We start from the raw sequence: 21,276 nt of genomic DNA on the forward strand, positions 1-21,276 counted from the left end.
GTACAACTCTTCATTTCTATGGTTGTACACAATGTAGATTCACATCATTCATGTAATAATACATGTACGTAGGGTAATACTGTCTGTTTCATTCTACTGTTTTTCCATCTCCACCCCCTCCCACCCCTTTTTCCTCTACACCATCCAAAATTCCTTCATTCTTCCCTTCCCCGCTCCACCTCCCATCGTTATATATTGTCATGCACTTATCAGAGACGACATTCGACCTTTGGTTTTTTGGGCTTGGCCTATTTCACTTAGCATGTAGCAATGCTAATTCTAAAGAAAAGAATGGAGGGAAGTAGAAACAGATTTGCACTGGTGGTTTCTCAAGACCTATAAATGACCAACATCTTTTTGTTGTTGTTGTTCTTTTTAGATATACATGACAGTAGAGTGTATTTTGACATATTACACATATATGGAGTATAACTTATTCTAATTAGAATCCAATTCTTGTGGTTGTACATGTTGTTATGTATTCATATATGAGCATAGGAAAGTTACATTTGATTCATTCTACTGTCTTTCCTATTCTTCTCCTCATTCCCTGCCCTTTATTCACCTTTGTCTAATCCAATGGACTTCTGTTCTACCCCCTCAACCCTCCCTTATTGTGGGTTACATGAACAATCAGCGAGAACATTCAGCCTTTGATTTTTTGGAACTGGCTTATTTCACTTGGCGTGACATTCTCCAGTTCCATCCATTTACTGGCAAATGCCATAATTTCATTCTTCTTTATGACTGAGTAATATTCCACTGTGTATATTTACCATGTTTTCTTTATCCATTCTTCTGTTGAAGGGCACCTCGGTTGGTTCCAATAGGTTGGCTATTATGAATTGAGCTGCTCTAAATATTGATGTGACTGCATCACTTGTAGTATGCTGATTTTAAGTCTTTTGGGTATAAACCAAGGAGTGGACTAACTGGGTCAAATGGTGGTTCCATTCCAAGTTTTCTAAGGAATCTCCATTCTGCTTTCCAGAGTGGTTATACCAATTTGCAGTCAAAAAAGCAATGTATGAGTGAACCTTTTCCCCCATAACCTCACCAACATTTATTGTTACTTGAAGTCTTGATAATTGCCATTGTGAATGGAGTGAGATGAAATCTCAGTGTACTCTTAATTTGCATTTTTGTAATTTCTAGAGATGTTGAACATTTTCTCACCTATTTGTTGACCATATTTCTTCTTCTGTGAAGTGCTTGTTCAGTTCCTTTGCCCATTTATTGATTGGTATATTTTTTTTTATTTTGATGTTTTTTGAGTCCTTTGTATATCCTGGAGATTAATACTCCATCTGAGGTGCTGGTGGTAAAGCTTTTCTCCCATTCTGTAGACTCTCGGTTCACATTCTTGATTGTTTCCTTTGCTGTAAAGAAGCTTTTTAGTTTGATACCATCTCATTTATTGATTCTTGATTTTACTTCTTGAACTTTAGGAGTCTTATTGAGGAAGTTGGTTCCTAAGCTGACATGATGGTGAGTTGGGCCTACTTTTTCTTCTAGTAGGTGCAGGGTCTAATGCCTAGGTCCTTGATCCACTTTGAGTTGAGTTTTATTCAGGGTGAGAGATAGGGGTTCAATTTCATACTGCTACATATGGATTTCAAGTTTTCCCAGCACCATTTGTTGAAGAGGCTATCTTCTTTCCAATGTATGTTTATAGTGCTTTTGTCTATGGTGAAATAGCTATATTTATGTGGGTATGTCTCTGTATCATCTAATCTGTTCCATTGGCCTTCATGCCTGTTTTGGTGCCAATATCATGCTATTTTTGTTACTTATTGATGTGTAGTTTAATCTAAGGTCTAGTATTGTGATTCCTCCTGCATCGCTTTTCTCGCTAAGGATTGCTTTGGCTATTCAGGGCCTCTTGTTTTTCCAAATGAATTTCACAACTGCTTTTTTATTTCCATGAATAATGTTGTTGGAATGTTAATAGGAATTGCATTGAATCTGTATAGCACTTTTGGTAGAATGGCCATTTTGACAATATTAATTCTACCTATCCAAGAGCATGGGAGAGCTTTCCATTTTCTGAGGTCTTCTTCAAATTTTTTCTTTAGTGTTCTGTAGTTTTTATTGTAGAGATGACATCTTAATGATGAATTCCTTGAAGTAAGGGTGGCAAACTTGAAGAGAAGGATCAGGAAGGTAAGTATATGAAGAAAGGCCCAGGAATAAGGGTATAAGCATTCACTGAGTAAGTGGTAAGGACTGGTATGAATTCCAGAAGACACGTTACTCTTCTCTAGCTTACAGTGCAGTAAGTAAATTCCATCTGATCTAGAGCCTGTATCTTAACCATAATATCAAGCAACCAACATTTAGTGCTGGACCTGTAGTGATAACACCATTCATCATACAGTAAAAAGGCCACAATAAGACATGGAATGATACTACCACTCTTGACCCCTTACGAAAACCATGAGGAAGTCCCACTAAGATTCTTGCTTTTAGCACCAGAATAAGGTTCATATGAACTTTCACTACATCAAGCAACACCACTTGTCTAAACCAGGGTCACCATTGTACCATCATTTAGTTTACTAGGAGCAAATCTCTAATATAATCATGACCTATATTCAAACCAACATTTAACACTCTATGAGAAACCATTAACCAAGAAGAAGGTCAAGCATCAATGGTGCTTGCCTACCATGTGTAAGACCCTGAGTTCCATGCCTAGCACCACCACCAAAAAAAAAAAGAAAAAAGTCTTGTATCCCCACAATATCAAGACAAAACAGTGACCATAACTTTTGTCAGGAAACCACAATATAGACCCTCCCATAAGCAAGACCTTAACAGACACTGATAATTCACCCCTGATGATTCTAAAGCCCATGTCCATAACACTACTTAGCATGTCATGAGACAGCCTTTGTTCAGATGTGCAACACAGTTCAGTATACCAGGGGAGCCCTAGATCACATAAGGTTTAACTTAGGTCAAAACACAGTGAACCAGAAAATAGCCCAGATACTGCTCAGAACTGATGTCTCTTACCATCACTGAACACAACATGAGAAATCCAGGGTTCAAGAGGGAACCCATACCAATATCACCACTCAGTCCCTAATCAGTCCAAAGTCTTCATCCATCCCATTTACTCAGAGACTCAAAAGGCAGGCCTTATCCAGAACATGGTCCAAGTATACCAAGTCTACCCCATTCCTCAGCACACCTAAAGACAGGTCTCACACTTCTCTGTGTCCCATGAAACATATCACCACTTCACACACCAGGGGATAGGTCCTGATCTATAACCTATTCAGCACATCAACAAATTAGCCCACTCCAGAAGCAGTTCAACAGAACATGATGAAAAATGAATTCTTTGAAATTAAAATATTGCTTCAAAGGATAGTTTGATAAAGATTAATTTCAGATATTAGTATCACATATATTAGTCAATTTTGAGGAAACCCCTTGTAGAAATTTAAAGAAAAACAGAAATAAAGGGACAGAAAATGTTTAACATTATTTCATGGTAACACAAAAAAATAGTCAATAAGTGAAAATTCAATGCTGAAACTTTATCATCAACTCATTCTTTCTATTTTATGTACTTTTTAATGATTATTCAAAGGTTTACCATATACATTTCAATTTATCAGAATAAACTTCAAATTTTACTAGCTTAGTTACAATGATATACAGAAATGTTACTCCAACAAAAATGGAGTTCTACTTAGAATAAGTTATACCCTAGAATATATCAAAATATACTCTACTGTCATGTTTATCTAAGAAGAACAAATTTTTTAAAAAGAAAAAAAATACAAAGGAAATTGCACTCATAATCCCCCACACACTTAGTAAGGCTGTAAGGGATATGGGGCATATCAGTTCCCTGGTTTCTGGGCCAGTGTGAATGTGCAAGCCTGTATTAAGAAGGCTATTTGGGATCCATCTTCTTAAAGGAGTCCATCTTTTCCATGTGTCTTCATTGCTGACAAAATAGCTAATAAAGGAGTGTCAGAAGATGCAGTTTCTTCACCTGATATTTGAAAGCAGTCCCCCTCTTGATATAATGGGGAGGAAACAAATGAACAAAAGACATGCCATCCTACTCCATTTCAGTCTTCCAGTTGCATGATGCTCTCACATGCAGGATGATTACTGATTTCAATAGCCATATTCTGTGTTATGAACTGCTCTGAAGGATAGGAAATGAGTATAGACTAAGTAGTTGTTAATATAGAGACACTCCTGCCCCCTCCAAAAATGACTTTTAAAAAGCAGTTTATTCTCTTCTACTTTACAGTCCACAAATATGTAATTCTGATTTGGCAGGACTGGCCTGCCAATGTCAACTAGGGGTTTCACTTCTGCATCATGTTATTGCTAGCTCTCAACTGATGAGAAGAGAAAGGGACCAAGAAAGCAAGACCTGAAGTTGGACACATCACTTCTACTTATCCTTGGTACTTAGTTATAGCCCCCCCCACCGGCTGCAAGGGAGGATGGAAAATGTTTTAAAGTGTGTATAAAAGTTAACAAGGCTATTACTATGGAAAAAGGAGTAAATGTGTATTGGGAGACAGTTGTAATCTGTCACAGTTTGAGAAAGGCCATAGCAAAATGATCACTGTCCAGAAACATAGATGAACTACAGCTGACTGCATGGGACTCTATTTCTTGGTTTCTGACCAAGGAAATGTGTACCTGACGCTCCTATAAGCCCAGAGGGCAGCAGCCAGAGAAATGTATTCAGAGCCTCTCTTGCTGTATGCAGAGAGAAATATTTCCCCTTCCTCAATGGAAAGATAATTTCCTTCCAGAAACACAGGGAGGAAGATAGAAGGAAGGAGACAGGTGATGTAGGTTTGATAAAGCTGTCATCAATATATGTATATATTTATATGTATACATATATATATATAAATATATATGTATACATATATATATATTTATATGTATTATGTATACATATATATATATTTATATGTATACATATATATTTATCTTTTTTCTGTCATACTAGGGTTGGAACCTCATACATACTAGACAAGCACTCTGCCACTGAGCTACATCCCTGCACTACAATAGCTTGTTAAAGCAGTTCAGAAAAGAAAAAGCTGTGCATTTATAATGTCTTTATAATTAAATAATTACCTTTACTGCTGGATTTGTGTGTGTGTGTGTGTGTATTTGAATTACTCTCTGGGGTTATTTGCCTTCAGCCTAAAGAACTTCCTTCAATAGGTCTCATAAGGCATGTCTGCTAGCAACAAATTCTGTTTTTGTTTATTTGGGAAAGTCTGTATTTTGCCTTTGTTTTAAAAGATATGTTGGACATAATTTTCTTGGTTGAAAATTTTGTTAGCATTTTCATTATGTGATCTCACTGCTTTCTGGCCTCTACTGTTTCTGGTAAGAAATCAGTTATTAAACTTATTGGAGTGCCCTTGTAAGTAGGGAGGCATTTTTTTCTTGCTGCTTTCAAGATTTTCTCTTTGTAGTTGATGTTTTATTGCTTTGTTTTGGTTTGGTTTGGTTTTTGCGTACTGGGGATTAAACCCAGGAGCTTTCTATCACTTAGCTACATACCCACCTCTCTTTTATTTTTTTGAGACAGGATCTCACTATGTTGCCTAGGTTGGCCTCGAACTTGTGATCCTCTTGCCTCAGTCTCCTAAGCAGCTGGAATCACAGCCATGTGCCACCAGGCCCAGCAAAGTTCAGCATTCTTATATGGCTCTTTGTGGACCTCTTTGCATTTATCATACTTGAGATTCATTGAACTTCTTGAAAGTATACAAAAATCAATTTTCAATCAAATAATTTTCAGTCAGTTCATGTAAGCAATTCATTTCATGTAACTTACTTCTATTTATTTAAAAATTAATGCTCCATGTAACAAAACTCATACAGAAGCATATTAAGTACAAAATAAAAATTCTGAGGGACCTTGAGTGTAGCTCAGTGGTACAGTGCTTACTTAGCATGTATAAGGCCCTGGGCTCAATCCCCCACACCATGAAATAAATAAATGAATACATAAATAAAATTCTGCCCCCCCTTGATTACCCTAAATCCTTAGTAGTAGCTATGGATAACAGTTCAATGTGTATCTTTCCAGACTTTTCTCAAAGAATATTTTACCAACGGATATGTAATTGATTTGTTCAGCATTTCGAACTTGGTGGAGTGTAAACTGAAAACAGCTTTGCCTCCAACCATTCCATTCAGTGTCTTTCCCCATCCCTAGTTCAGACCTGACTTCCACTGGTCTTCCCTCTCCTTTCTCTCACACCTGTTTCTGGGTCTTCCAGGGTAATGTGGGGGGGATAAGGAATTAGAGGAAAAAGACCAAGTGTTTTGTTTTTGTCTTTTACTCATTTTACCCTTGGAGCTCTCTCCTGGCTGTCAGAGGCTGGCCCTTGATACACTCTGGATAGTAGTTATTCCAAATGCTTGCTTTTAAAGGATGCATATGTGGATTCTTCAGTCGCTGACCAAAATTCTCTATGTGCACAATGGACTCTCTTGCTGATTTTTTCCCAATTTTCTTCAGTTCCTTTTAGTGACAGCATACCCCATGGTCTCTTACTACTTGTGGCCCCTTGCCTCAGCAGGTTGCCCACTTGAGCAGGGTAACTTAACAACAGCTGGATTCTAGATATATACTTAGGCAACTATCTGTCCCTTGGGAAACTCAAACATCCTCACCAAGCCTAGCAATGGATGTATAAACTACCCCACTTCTGGTTTCTTTCCTCACTCTACTGTCATGGGTTATGCTAGCAAGAACTTCCACATGCAACATTCTCTACAGGAGAACTGGGAACCATATTCTGTCTTTACATATGGTCCCAAATGTCATGGAACAAATGTCAAGTTCTTAAAACTTTTTTTCACCACCTTCCACTCTGGTGGCACTATCAGGGTGGGTCTATGTGGCAAGCATAGAGAAGAACTGCTAGAATCTCTTTTCAAAAACTAATTTACCATTTCGGTGCAAAGAATGAAGGTAGCTGAGACTCAAGCTACATTACTTTCAGGATCTAGGCCTCCCCCAAGCATGACCGGGATACTAGAATCTGTTCATTTTATGTCCAATATGTGACTTGTCAAACAGTCAATCTTTGTTCTGGAGCTCACCAGAGGGTTGGCTGAAACTTTACGGGTATTTATTGCAGTTTCAGGCTCTTTCTCTGCCCAATTTTACATGTCCAACACATCTCCTTTCACAGGTATCACGTCTACAACACAATCTTCAGGTTCTCTCTGTCCAATTCTGTTACCTCCTCCCTTTTTTCACAGGTATCAGATCCACATTATGGTCTGGAGTTTTTCCTGCTCTCTATATTTTTCCCCTTTATCTTTCACAGGTATTACCTACTCAATTAGCATCTCACACTCCTAACTCACTCTTAGCATCTTCTCCCCAGAGAACTCAAACTGACACAGCCTCCATATTTCTAGAGAGCAATAGCCACCTCATGTTTTGAGGGGTTCCCTTGGATCCTCCAATCTGAATGGGAAAACCACCACACTTACTACATTAGGCTGTTATTTATTGCATCTGTCATCTGGTTTGTATTTCAATGAACTTGCCTAATATTTCTGGTCTTCTCTTCATGTGGATTACTTAGAATGGTAGGGATGATGATTAAAGAGAAAATTCTGTATTTCACTGCATGCTGAAGGGTGTGCCTTTCAGTTTCTTGGTCCACTCTTTAGAATGTAGAGGTATCTTAAGCTTTGAACTTTAGCCAAAATTTCAAAATAGGAAATTTCTCATTCAAATTTTATACACTTATGCATAGACACATTATATATGAACACAGATATATATTGTTTACAAAATGAAATTATGCTATTTATTTTATTTTTATTCATTCTTTTTTAATTATACATAGGAATAGAATATACTGGCATAATTATAAAAGCAGGAAATATAATTTGTTCTAATTCAGTCCCCAGTATTTTTCCTTTCCCTCCTTTACTTCCACTTCCTGTTCCCTTCCCCCTACTATACTGATAATTCTCCTATTTACTTAGAGTTTTTTAAAATTAGTATCTTGTGGATATTCATGATGGTGAGATTCACTGTGATATATTCATATATGTACATAGGAAAGTTAGGTCGGATTCATTCCACTGACTTTTGCTACCCCATTACTCTTCCTTATATTCATTCACCTCTGTCTACTCCTCTGATCTTACCTCTATTATTTTTAATGCCCCCCTTATTTTGGATTAGCTTCCATATATCAGAGAAAACATCCAACCTTTGACTTTTTGGTCTGGCTTATTTCACTTACGACAGTCTCCAGTTCCATCCATCAACCAGAAAATGTCATAAAGCCATTTTTCTTTATAACTGAGTAATAGTAATACTCCATTGTATACATTTACCACATTTTCTTTATCCATTCATCTGTTGAAGGGCACTGAGGTTGGCTCCATAGCGTATCTATTGTGAATTCAGCTGCTATAAACATTGATGTGATTGTATCACTGTAATATGCTGATTTTTTTGGAATTGCATTTTTATGGGTTCTTTTTAGTTATACATGACAGAATTCATTTTGATATAATTGTATAAGCATGGAATATATCTTATTCTAGTTAGGGCCCCATTCTTATGAATATACATGATGGTGGGATTTATTATGGTATACTCATATATGTACATACGAAATTGTTTCAGATTCATTCTACTGTCTTTCCTTTTCCCATCCTTCCTACTTTCCCTTCATTCACCTTTATCTAATCTACTGAATCCTTATTCTTCCCTTCTCCCCCACTTATTGTGGGTTAGCTTCCACCTATTAGAGAGAACATTTGACCTTTGGTTTTATGGAATTGACTTATATCACTTAGCATGATAGTCTCCAGATCCATTCATTTATTTGCAAATATCATAAAGTCTTTCTTCTTTATGGTTGGATAATACTCCATTGTGTGTGTATGTATATGTGTGTGTGTGTGTGTGTGTGTGTGTGTGTGTGTATGTGTGTATTACAATTTCTTGATCCATTCATCCCTTAAAGGATATCTAGGTTGGTTCCATAGATTAGCTAGTGTGTATTGAGCTTCTATAAACATTGATGTGACTGCATCACTTACTATATTGATTTTAACTCTTTTGAATATAAACTGAGGAGTGGGATATCAAATGGTGGTCCTATTCCTAGTTTTCTGGGGAATCTCCATACTACTTTCCAGAGTGGTTGCACCAATTTGCAGTTCCCACAGCAATGTATGAGTATACCTTTTTCCCCACATCCTCAACAACATATACTGTTACTTGGATTCTTGATAATTGCCATTCTTGCTGGAGTGAGATGAAATCCCAGTTTAATATTCGGGGGTTTTTTTGAGGGGGGGTGGTACTAGGGATTGAACTCAGGGGCACTTGACCACTGAGCCACATCCCCAGCCCTTTTTGGGATTTTATTTAGAGACAGGGTCTCACTGAGTTGCTTAGCACCTCACTTTTACTGAGGCTGGCTTTGAACTCTCAATCCTCCTACCTCAGCCTCTGGAGCCATTCAGTGTGCTCTTAATTTGCATTTCTCTAATTGATAGAGATGTGGAACATTTTTTCATATATTTGTTGACCATTCTTATTTCTTCTTTGAGAAATGTATATTTATTTCCTTTGTCCATTTACTGATTGGGTTATCTGGGTTTTGTTGGTGTTAAATTTTTGAGCTTTTTCTATGTCCTGGATATTAATGACCTACCTGAGGAACAAGTTGCAAAGATTATCATTCTTTTTTTTTTTATCAACTAATTTTTTTCCCTTCCCCCCCACCCCTCCCACCCCTCTCACCCCTCTTTTCCCTCTATACAGTCCTTCCTTCCTCCATTCTTGCCCCCCTCCCTAAACCTAACTCTAATCCTACCACTAACTCCTCCCACCCCCCATTATGTGTCCTCATCCACTTATTAGCGATATCATTCTTCCTTTGGTTTTTTGAGATTGGCTTATCTCACTTAGCATGATATTCTCCAGTTTCATCCATTTGCCTGCAAATGCCATAATTTTATCGTTCTTTATGGCAGAGTAATATTCCATTGTATATATATACCACAGTTTCTTTATCCATTCATCAATTGAAGGACATCTAGGTTGGTTCCACAATCTGGCTATTGTGAACTGAGCAGCTATGAACATTGATGTGGCTGTATCTCTGTAATATGCTGATTTTAAATCCTTTGGGTATAGGCCAAGGAGTGGGATAGCTGGGTCAAATGGTGGTTCCATTCCAAGTTTTCTAAGGAGTCTCCATACTGCTTTCCAGAGTGGCTGCACTAATTTGCAGCCCCACCAGCAATGTAAGAGTGTACCTTTCTCCCCACATCCTCGCCAACACCTGTTGTTGCTTGTATTCTTGATAATCGCCATTCTAATTGGGGTGAGATGGAATCTTAGGGTGGTTTTGATTTGCATTTCTCTTATTACTAGAGATGTTGAACATTTTTCCATATGTTTGTTGATTGCTTGTAGATCTTCTTCTGTGAAGTGTCTATTCATTTCCTTAGCCCATTTGTCGATTGGATTACTTGCATTCTTGGTGTAGAGTTTTTTGAGTTCTTTATAGATTCTGGAGATTAGTGCTCTATCTGATATGATTGGCAAAGATTTTCTCCCGCTCTGTAGGCTCTTTCTTCGCATTGCTGATAGTTTCCTTTGCTGAGAGAAAGCTTTTTAGTTTGAATCTATCCCAGTTATTAATTCTTGCTTTTATTTCTTGTGCTATTGGAGTCCTGTTGAGGAAGTCTGGTCCTAAGCCGACATGTTGAAGTTCTGGACCTACTTTTTCTTCTATAAGATGCATGGTCTCTGGTCTGATTCCGAGATCCTTAATCCATTTTGAGTTTAGTTTCGTGCATGGTGAGAGATATGGGTTTAGTTTCATTCTGTTGCATATGGATTTCCAATTCTCCCAGCACCATTTGTTGAAGAGGCTATCTTTTCTCCATTGCATATTTTTGGCCCCTTTGTCTAGTATGAGAAAATTGTATTTATTTGGGTTTGTGTCCGTATCCTCTATTCTGTATCATTGATCCACCTTTCTATTTTGGTACCAATACCATGCCGTTTTTGTTACTATTGCTTTGTAGTAGAGTTGAAGATCTGGTATTGTGATACCCCCTGCTTCACTCTTTCTGCCAAGGATTGCTTTAGCTATTCTGGGTTTTTTATTCTTCCAGATGAATTTCATAAGTTCTTGCTCTATTTCTGTGAGGTACATCATTGGAATTTTAATTGGAATTGCAGTGAATCTGTATAGCACTTTTGGTAGTATGGCCATTTTGACAATATTAATTCTTCCTATCCAAGAGCATGGGAGATCTTTCCATCTTCTGAGGTTTTCTTTAATTTCTTTCTTTAGTGTTCTGTAGTTCTCATTGTGGAGGTCTTTCACCTCTTTTGTGAGATTGATTCCCAAGTACTTTATTTTTTTCGAAGCTATTGTGAATGGGGTAGTTTTCCTAATTTCTCTTTCTGAAGATTCATCGCTTATGTATAGAAATGCCTTAGATTTATGTGCATTAATCTTATATCCCGCTACTTCACTGAATTCACTTATGAGATCTAACAGTTTTCTGGTGGAATTTCCTGGTTCCTCTAAGTATACAATCATATCATCAGCAAATAAGGATAGTTTAAGTTCTTCTTTTCCTATGTGTATCCCTTTAATTTCTTTGGTCTGTCTAATTGCTCTGGCTAGATTTTCAAGGACGATATTGAATAGAAGTGGTGAAAGAGGGGATCCCTGCCTTGTTCCAGTTTTTAGAGGGAATGCTTTCAGTTTTTCACCATTTAGAATAATATTAGCCATGGGCTTAGCGTAGATAGCCTTTACAACGTTAAGGAATGTTTCCACTATCCCTATTTTTTCTAGTGTTTTGAGTATGAAGGGATGCTGTATTTTATCGAATGCTTTTTCTGCATCTATTGAAATAATCATGTGATTCTTGACTTTAAGTCTATTGATATGGTGAATTACATTTATTGATTTCCTGATGTTGAACCAACCTTGCATCCCTGGGATGAAACCCACTTGATCATGGTGCACTATCTTTTTAATATGTTTTTGTATGCGATTTGCTAAAATTTTGTTGAGAATTTTTGTGTCGATGTTCATTAAGGATATTGGCCTGAAATTTTCTTTCCTCGATGTGTCTCTGTCTGGTTTAGGTATCAGGGTAATATTGGCTTCATAGAATGAGTTTGGGAGGGTTCCCTCCTCTTCTATTTTATGGAATACTTTGAGAAGTATTGGAATGAGCTCTTCTTTAAAAGTTTTGTAGAACTCGGCTGAGAACCCATCTGGTCCTGGACTTTTCTTTGTTGGTAGGCTTTTGATGACTTCTTCTATTTCATTACTTGAAATTGGTCTATTTAAATTGTGTATGTCCTCCTCGTTCAGTTTAGGCAATTCATATGTCTCTAGAAACCTGTTGATGTCTTCGAAATTTTCTATTTTGTTGGAGTATAGATTTTCAAAATAGCTTCTAATTATGTTTTGTATTTCAGTCGTGTCTGTTGTGATATTTCCTTGTTCATTCCGAATTTTAGTGATTTGGGTTTTCTCTTGTCTTTGTTAGTGTGGCTAAAGGTTTATCAATTTTGTTTATTTTTTCAAAGAACCAACTATTTATTTTGTCAATTTTTTGTATTGTTTCTTTTGTTTCAATTTCGTTGATTTCAGCTTTGAGTTTAACTAGTTCCTGTCTTCTACTACTTTTGGTGTTGGTCTGTTCTTCTTTTTCTACGGCTTTGAGCTGTAGTGTTAGGTCATTTATTTTTTGAGTTTTACTTCTTTTATTAAATGCTCTCCATGAAATAAATCTTCCTCTAAGTACTGCTTTCATAGTGTCCCAGAGATTTTGATATGATGTTTCTTTGTTCTCGTTTACCTCTAAGAATTTTTAAATTTCCTTCCTAATATCTTTTGTTATCCATTCATCATATAGTAGCATATTGTTTAATCTCCAGGTGTTGGAGTAGTTTCTGTTTTTTACTCTTTCATTTATTTCTAACTTCAATCCATTATGATCTGATAGAATACAAGGTAGTGTCTCTATCTTCTTGTATTTGCTGACATTAGCTTTGTGGCATAATATGTGGTCTATTTTAGAGAAGGATCCATGTGCTGCTGAGAAGAAAGTGTATTTGCTCTTGGTTGGATGGTATATTCTATAAATGTCCGTTAAGTCTAAATTATTGATTGTGTTATTGAGATCTATGGTTTCTTTGTTCAATTTTTGTTTGGAAGATCTGTCCAGTGGTGAGAGAGGCGTGTTAAAATCACCTAGTATTATTGTGTTATGGTCTATTTGGTTTCTAAAATTGAGAAGGATTTGTTTAACATACATGGATGAGCCACTGTTTGGGGCATAGATGTTTATGATTGTTATATCTTGCTGATTTATGCTTCCCTTAAGCAGTATGAAATGTCCTTCCTTATCCCTTCTGACTAACGTTGGCTTGAAGTCCACATTATCTGAAATGAGGATGGATACTCCAGCTTTTTTGCTGAGTCCATGTACATGGTATGTTTTTTCCCATCCTTTCACCTTTAGTCTATGGGTATCTCTTTCTATGAGGTGAGTCTCTTGCAGGCAACATATTGTTGGATCTTTCTTTTTAATCCAATCCGCCAGTCTATGTCTTTTGATTGATGAATTCAGGCCATTAACATTCAGGGTTATTATTGAGATATGATTTGTATTCCCGGTCATTTGGTTCATATTTAAAATTTTATTTATTTATTTATTTATTTTTTGACACATCTTGGTTCCTCCTTTATTTGACAGTTCCTTTAGGATAATTCCTCCCTTTGCTGATTTGCTTCTTTGTTTTTTATTTCTTCCTCATGAAATATTTTGCCGAGAATGTTCTGTAATGCTGGCTTTCTTTTTGTATATTCTTTTAGCTTTTGTTTATCATGGAAAGATTTTATTTCATCGTCAAATTTGAAGGTAAGCTTTGCTGGGTATAAGATTCTTGGTTGGCATCCATTTTCTTTCAGAGCTTGAAAAATGTTGTTCCAGGCCCTTCTAGCTTTCAGGGTCTGGATTGAAAAATCTGCTGATATCCGTATTGGTTTTCCCCTGAATGTAATTTGGTTCTTTTCTCTCACAGCCTTTAAAATTCTGTCTTTATTTTGTATGTTAGGTATTTTCATTATAATGTGCCTTGGTGTGGGTCTATTGTAATTTTGTGTATTTGGAGTCCTATAAGCCTCTTGGACTTGATTTTCCATTTCATTCTTCAGATTTGGGAAATTTTCTGATATTATTTCATTGAATAGATTGTTCATTCCTTTGGTTTGTTTCTTTAAGCCTTCCTCAATCCCAATAATTCTCAAATTTGGCCTTTTCATGATATCCCATAGTTCTTGCAGATTCTGTTCATGATTTCTTACCATCTTCCCCGTTTGTTCAACTCTGTTTTCGAGGTTCAATATTTTGTCTTCAATATCTGAAGTTCTGTCTTCCAGGTGTTCTATCCTATTGGTTATGCTTTCTATGGAATTCTTAATTTGGTTTATTGTTTCCTTCATTTCCAGGATTTCTGTTTGGTTTTTTTTCAATATCTCTAACTCTTTATTGAAATGATCTTTTGCTTCCTGAATTTGCTCTGTTAACTGTCGATAGGTGCGATCATTCAATGCCTGCATTTGCTCTTTCATCTCATCATTTAATGCCTGCATTTGCTCTTTCATCTCATCATTCAATGCCTGCATTTGCTCTTTCATCTCATCGTTTGCTTCCCTAATCATTTTAATTATGTACATTCTGAACTCCCTTTCTGTCATTTCTTCTGCCATGCTGTCATTGGATTCTATTGATGTAACATCTAGATTTGTTTGGGGCATTTTCTTCCCTTGTTTTCTCATATTTTTCAGGAATCAGTGGGTCATTAAGATATTGCAGATTTCCTCTATCGACTTATAATGTCCCTGAAGATTGCTAGTATATCCCCTCTTATCCTTCAGTAGTCTGAAGTCTTGGAGGAAGTTGATAATGCGGAGCTCCACGAAGAAGCTACCTCTCTAGGGTGGTGACCCTCAGGTGGCGTATATTCCCTGCTAGTGGTCAGAGGTGTCTCCACTTGTTGACCAATGGTCATCCAACGGGGAACTAGGCTGCGGACTGAGGCAAGTCCTGTTTGTGCCTGTGTCTCTGGTTTTACCGTCCCTGTGGGAAAACCTCTCCCGGTAGGGAAGACTCACTCGGTGGGGATGTCTCGCTGGTCAGTTCCCCTCCTAGAGGTTCCCCTCAATCTACAACTACCGCCTGGGCTGGGCTGTCTTCCTCTACAACGTTCCCAGGGGCCCGGAACTACCTCCTGGGCCTGGGAGCCTCACCCTCTGCAGGCGAGTCTCCTTAGGCTGCCTCTCCCAGATAATCTGCCCGCAGTCCTGGAAACTTTGCTCCGCCCCTAGGCGTGTCTCTGTGCGGCTCTTCCAGCAAGAAGCCACCTAGCTCCTGGGACCCTACTCTGCACCTAATCATCTGGCTATGCGGCCCCTCCTCTGAGCCGCCACCTGGAGCCCTGTACAATAGCTCCGATACCCAGAGACCCGCCACACACCTCCTCCACCGGACAGCAGCCCGGTTTCCAACGCAGTCACTAGGAGTCCAAGCAACTCATTTCGCGTCTCCTCCTCCCGCCAACCTCCCGTGGCCCTAGGCAGTCACTCCAAGCCCAAGTGACCCGCCCTGTTCCTCCTCCTCCTCCTCGGGGTAGCCCCCCGGGTGTTCAGGGGCGGTGGCTCCGAGACCAAGTGACCCACCGTGCTCCTCCTCCAGGCAGGCCACTGGTGTTCAGGAGCGGTCGCTTTGAGTGCAATCAACTCACCACTCGCCTCCTCCTCTGGCAACCGCCTGTGGCTCTGATGAAGTCACTCCTAGACCAAGCGACCCACCGCGCTTCTCCTCCGGACAACCCCCCAGGTGTTCAGAAGCAGTTGTTCTGAGTCCAAACAGCTCGCCACGCAGCTCCTCCTCTGGCAACTGCCTGTGGCTCTGATGCAGTCACTCCTAGACCAAGTGACCCACTGCGCTTCTCCTCTCCTCCAGGCAACCCCCCGGTGTTCAGAAGCGATTACTCTGAGTCTAAACAGCTCACCACGCAGCTCCTCCTCAGGCAGTCGCCCGGAGCCCCAGTGGTTGCTCCGAGTCCAAGCGCTGTGCTGAGCCGCCAGATTATCATTCTTTAGGATCTCTCTTCACAATCTTGTTTCCTTTGCTGTGAAGAAGCTTTTTAATTTGATGACATCCCATTTATTGATTTTTTAATTTTACTTCTTCTGGTTTAGGGGTTTTGTTAACGAAGTCAGTTTCTGAGTTGACATGTTGGAGTGTTGGACCAACATTTTCTCTTAGCAGGTGTAGGGTTTCTGGTCTAATTCCTTGGTCTTTTAGTTGAATTTTGTGCAGGGTGAGAGATAGTTGCTAAATTTCATCGCACTGCATATGGATTTCCAGTGTTCCCAGCACCATTTGTTTAAGAGGCTATCTTTTCTCCAACATGTTTTTGACACCTTTGTCTAGTATGAGATAACGGTATTTATATGGATGTGTCTCCGTATCTTCCATTCTATTTCATCGATCTTCATATCTGTTTTGCGTCAGTACCATGCTGTTTCTGTTCCTATAGCTCTACAGTATAATTTAAAATCTGGTATTGTGATGCCTCCTGCTTAGCTTTTCTCATCAAGGATTACTTTAGCTATTCTTGGCCTCATATTGTTCCAAATGAATTTTGTGATTGCTTCTTATATTTCTATGAAGAACATCATTGGACTTTTGATGGGAATTGCATTTAATCTGTATAGTGCTTTTGGCAGTATGACCATGTTGACAAATTAATTCTGCCTATCCAAGAACATGAGAGGTCTTTCCATCTTCTTCTTCTTCTTTTTGTAGATGGACACAATACATTTATTTTATTTATTTATTTTTATGTGGTGCTGAGGATTGAAACCAGTGCTTCACATGTGCCAGGCAAGCACTCTACCACTGAGCTACAACCCCAGCCTGATCTTTCCATCTCTAAGGTCTTCTTCAATTTCTTTCTTTAGTGTTCTGTAGTTTTCATTGTAGAAGTCTTTCACTGCTTTTGTTAGGTTGATTCCCAAGTGTGTTTCTTTGGTTCTTTTTAGGCTATTATGAATGAGATGGTTTTCCTAATTCCTCTTCCAGCTGATTTGTTATTGGAGTATAGCAACTCAATTGATTTCTGGATGTAAATTTTGTATCCTGCTACTTTGCTGAATTCATTTATGAGTTCTATAAGTTTTCTGGTAGAGTTTTTTGGGTCTTCTAAATACAGAATTGTGTCAGCAAATAGAGATACTTTGAGCTATTATTATTCTATTTGTAACCCTTTAGTTTCTTTCTTCTCTCCAATTGCTCTGGCTAGAGTTTCATGGACTATGTTGAATAGAAATGGTGAAAGTGCGCACCCCAGTCTCATTCCTATTTTTAGAGGGAATACTTTCTGTTTTTCTCCATTTAGGAATGATGTTGGCCTTCGGTTTGTCATATATAGCTTTTGCAATGTTGAGGTATTTTCCTTCTATCTTTAGTTTTTCAAGTGTTTTAAACATGAAGGGATACTGTATTTTATCAAATTCTTTTCTCACTTTTTTTTTAATTTTTATACTGGGGATTAAACCCAGGGGCCTTTAACCACTAAACCACATCCTCAGCCCTTTTAATATTTTATTTTGAGACAGTGTCTCACTAAGTTGCTTAGGCATTGCTAAGTTGCTGAGGCTGAATTTGAACTTGCAAGTCTCCTGCCTCAACTTCCTGAGTCCCTGGTATTATAGACATGCATCACCATGCCAGGCTGCTTTTTCTGCATCTATTGAGATAATCATGTGATTCTTGTCTTTAAGTCTATTTATGTGATAAATTGCATTTACTGTTTTCTGTATGTTGAACCAACCTTGCATTCCTGGGATGAGACACACTTGATCATGGTGCACTTTCTTTTTAATATATTTTTATGCGATTTGCCAATATTTTATTGAGAATTTTTACATCTATGTTCATCAAGTATATTGGTCTGAAGATTTCTTTCCTTGATGTATGTCTGTCTGGTTTTGATATCAGGGTGATACTAGCTTCAAAGAGTATGTTTAGCAGAGTTCCTGCCTTTTCCTTGATATATGTCTGTCTGATTTTGATATCAGGGTGATACTAGTTTCAAAGAGTATGTTTAGCAGAGTTTCTGCCTTTTCTATTTCATGGAATCATTTGAGGAGGATCAATATTAGTTCTTTAAAGTTCTGGTAGAATTTGACTGAGAATCCATCCAGTCCTGGGCTTTTCTTAATTGGAAGTCTTTTGAGGGCATCTTCAATTGCATTACTTAAAATTGATCTGTTTCTATTTTCTATGCCCTCCTGGTTCAATTTGGGTAGGTCATATGTCTCTAGGAATTTGTTGATGTATTCAAGATTTTCTAATTTATTAGACTATAAGTTGTCCAAATATTTTTGGATTATGCTCTGTATATCTTCTGATTATCCTCTGTATTTCTGTATTGTCAGTGGTGATATTTCCTTTTTTCATAATGAATTTTAATAATTTGAGTTTTTCCTCTCTTTCTTTTGGGTAACTTGACTAAGGGTTTATGAATTTTGTTTATTCTTTCAAAAAACCAACTTTTCATTTCATTGATTTTTTTCAATTGATTTTTAGTCTCAATTTCTTTAATTGTGACTCTGATTTTAATTATTTCCCGTCTTATACTGTTTTTGTTGATTTGTTCATTTCTAGGTTCTTGAGATATAATGTTAGATTTTTTAAATGTATGAACTCAATGCTATGAAATTTCCTCTTAGAACTGCCTTCAAAGTGTTCCAGTGATTTCGATATGCTGTATCACTATTCTCATTTACCACTAAGTACTTTTTATTTTGCCTCTGATTTCTTCTGTTATTCATTCATCATTCAAAAGTAATTCATTTAGTCTCCAGGTGTTAGAGTTGTCTCTGTTTTTTATATTATTGCTGATTTCTAATTTTATTTCATTATGATCTAATGGAATACAAGTTATTATGTCTATCTTTTTCTGTTTGCTAAGAATTGCTTTGTGGCCTAAGATATGGTCTATGTTAGAAAATGTTTCATGTGCTATTGAGAAGAAAGTGTATGCAGTCACTGATGGATGAAATTTTCTATGTATGTCTGTTAGGCCTAAATTATTAATTGTATTGTTTTAGTTCTGTAGCTTGCTTATTAAATTTTTGTTTGTAAGATCTATCTAGTGATGAGAGAAGCATATTAAAGCCACCCAGTATTATTGTGTTGCAGTCTATTTGATTCTTGACATTGAGAAGGGTTTGTTTGCTGTATGTAGATGCTCCATTGTTTGGGGCATAAATATTTATGATCATTATATCTTGTTGATGCAGGATTCCCTTAAATGGTATGAAATGTCCTTCTTTTTCTCTTCTGATTAATTTTGGCTTGAAGTTCACTTCATCTGATATGAGAAAAGTAATCTCTGCTTGTTTACAGTATCTATATGAATGGTATACTTTTTCTCATTTTCACCTTAAGTCTGTGGATGTCTTTGCCTGTGAGGTGAGTCTCTTGCAGACAGCATATTGTTGGGTCTTCTTTTTAAATCAAATCTTCCTATGTCTTATTTATTTATTTATTTATATTTGTATGGTGCTAAGGATTGAACCCAGTGCCTCACATTTGCTAAGTGAGCTCTCTACCACTGATCCACAATCCTAGCCCTGCCTAGTCTTTTGATTGATGGTTTTATACCATTTACATTCAATGTTATTATTGAAATGATTTTTATTTCCTGGCATTTTGATTTATTTCTATTTTATAAGTTTTATTCAATTCTTCTTTGACTGACTATTCTAGTGTAGTCCTTCTCTCTGCTTCATTTTTCATTTTTATTCTCCATTTCTTCTCTATGAAATAATTTACTGAGTATGTTTTATGGTGCTGGAGTCCTAGTTGTGAATTCTTTTCACTTTTGTTTATCTTCAATTCTGAAGCTTAATTTTGCTGTATATAGTTTTCTTGCTTGGCATTCATTTTCTTTTTTCTTTTCTAATATTTTTGGTTGTAGATGGACACAATATCTTTATTATATTTATTTATTTTTATGTGGTGCTGAGCATCAAATCCAGGGCTTCACACATGCCAGGCAAGCGCTCTACCACTGAACCACAATTCCATCTCCTTGGCATTCATTTTCTTTCAGAACTTGGTACATATTATTCCAAGTCCTCCTTGATTTAAGGATCTGGGTTAAGAAATCAGTTGAAATCTGGATTAGTTTACCTCTAAATGTGACAAATTGGTTTTCTCTGGTATCTTTTAAATCCTATCCTTATTTTGTATATTAGGCATTTTCATAATAATGTGTCTTGGAGTGGATTTGTTGTGATTTTGTATATTTGAAGTCTTGTATGCCTCCTGTATTTGAATTTTCATTCCATTCATAAGGTTTGGAACTTTTTCTATTATTTCATTGAAAAGATTTTGCATTCATTTAATGTATATTTTATAGCCTTCATCTATCACAATGAATCTTAAATTTGGCCTTTTAATGTTATCCCATATTTCTTGTATATTCTGTTCATGTCTCTTACCATCCTTTCTCTATGGTCAACTTCATTTTCAAGATTATATAATTTGTCTTCAAGACCTGAAAATCTGTCCTCAAAGTGGTTTAATCTGTTGGTGATGCTTGCCATTGAATTTTTAATTTGATATTTTGATTCCTTCATTTCAAGGATTTCCATTTGATTCTTCTTTAGAATCTGTCTTTATTGAAGTGATCTTTCACTTCCTGTATTTTCTCTCTGATTTCACTCTTTACATAGTCTTTTAGCTCATAGAGTAGATTAACTACAAATTTTCTAAATTCCTTCACTAACATTTCCTGTTTTGTCATTTCAATGAAGTCTGTTGTTGAAGCATTATGGATTGTTTTGGATAGCTTATTCCCTTGTTTTTTCATATTGTTTGTATGTCTACCCATCTATCAGTATAGATCTGACTTCTTCTTTTAAGTGACGGACTACTTTGTGAGGTTTTTCTTAAGAGCCTTGTGTTGGGTGAATATCTAGATAATGATATTTTAATTCAATGTGTGTCCTCTGCTGATCCCAATATCAACTCCACTTTAAGAAATACCACTGGGCTGGGGTTGTGGCTCAGTGGAAGAGCACTTGCCTAGCATGCATGATACCCTGGGTTCATTCCTCAGCACCATATAAAAATAAAAAATAAAGGTAT

This window comes from Sciurus carolinensis, chromosome X (genome assembly GCF_902686445.1).
Source record: "Sciurus carolinensis chromosome X, mSciCar1.2, whole genome shotgun sequence".
Taxonomy (NCBI): domain Eukaryota; kingdom Metazoa; phylum Chordata; class Mammalia; order Rodentia; family Sciuridae; genus Sciurus; species Sciurus carolinensis.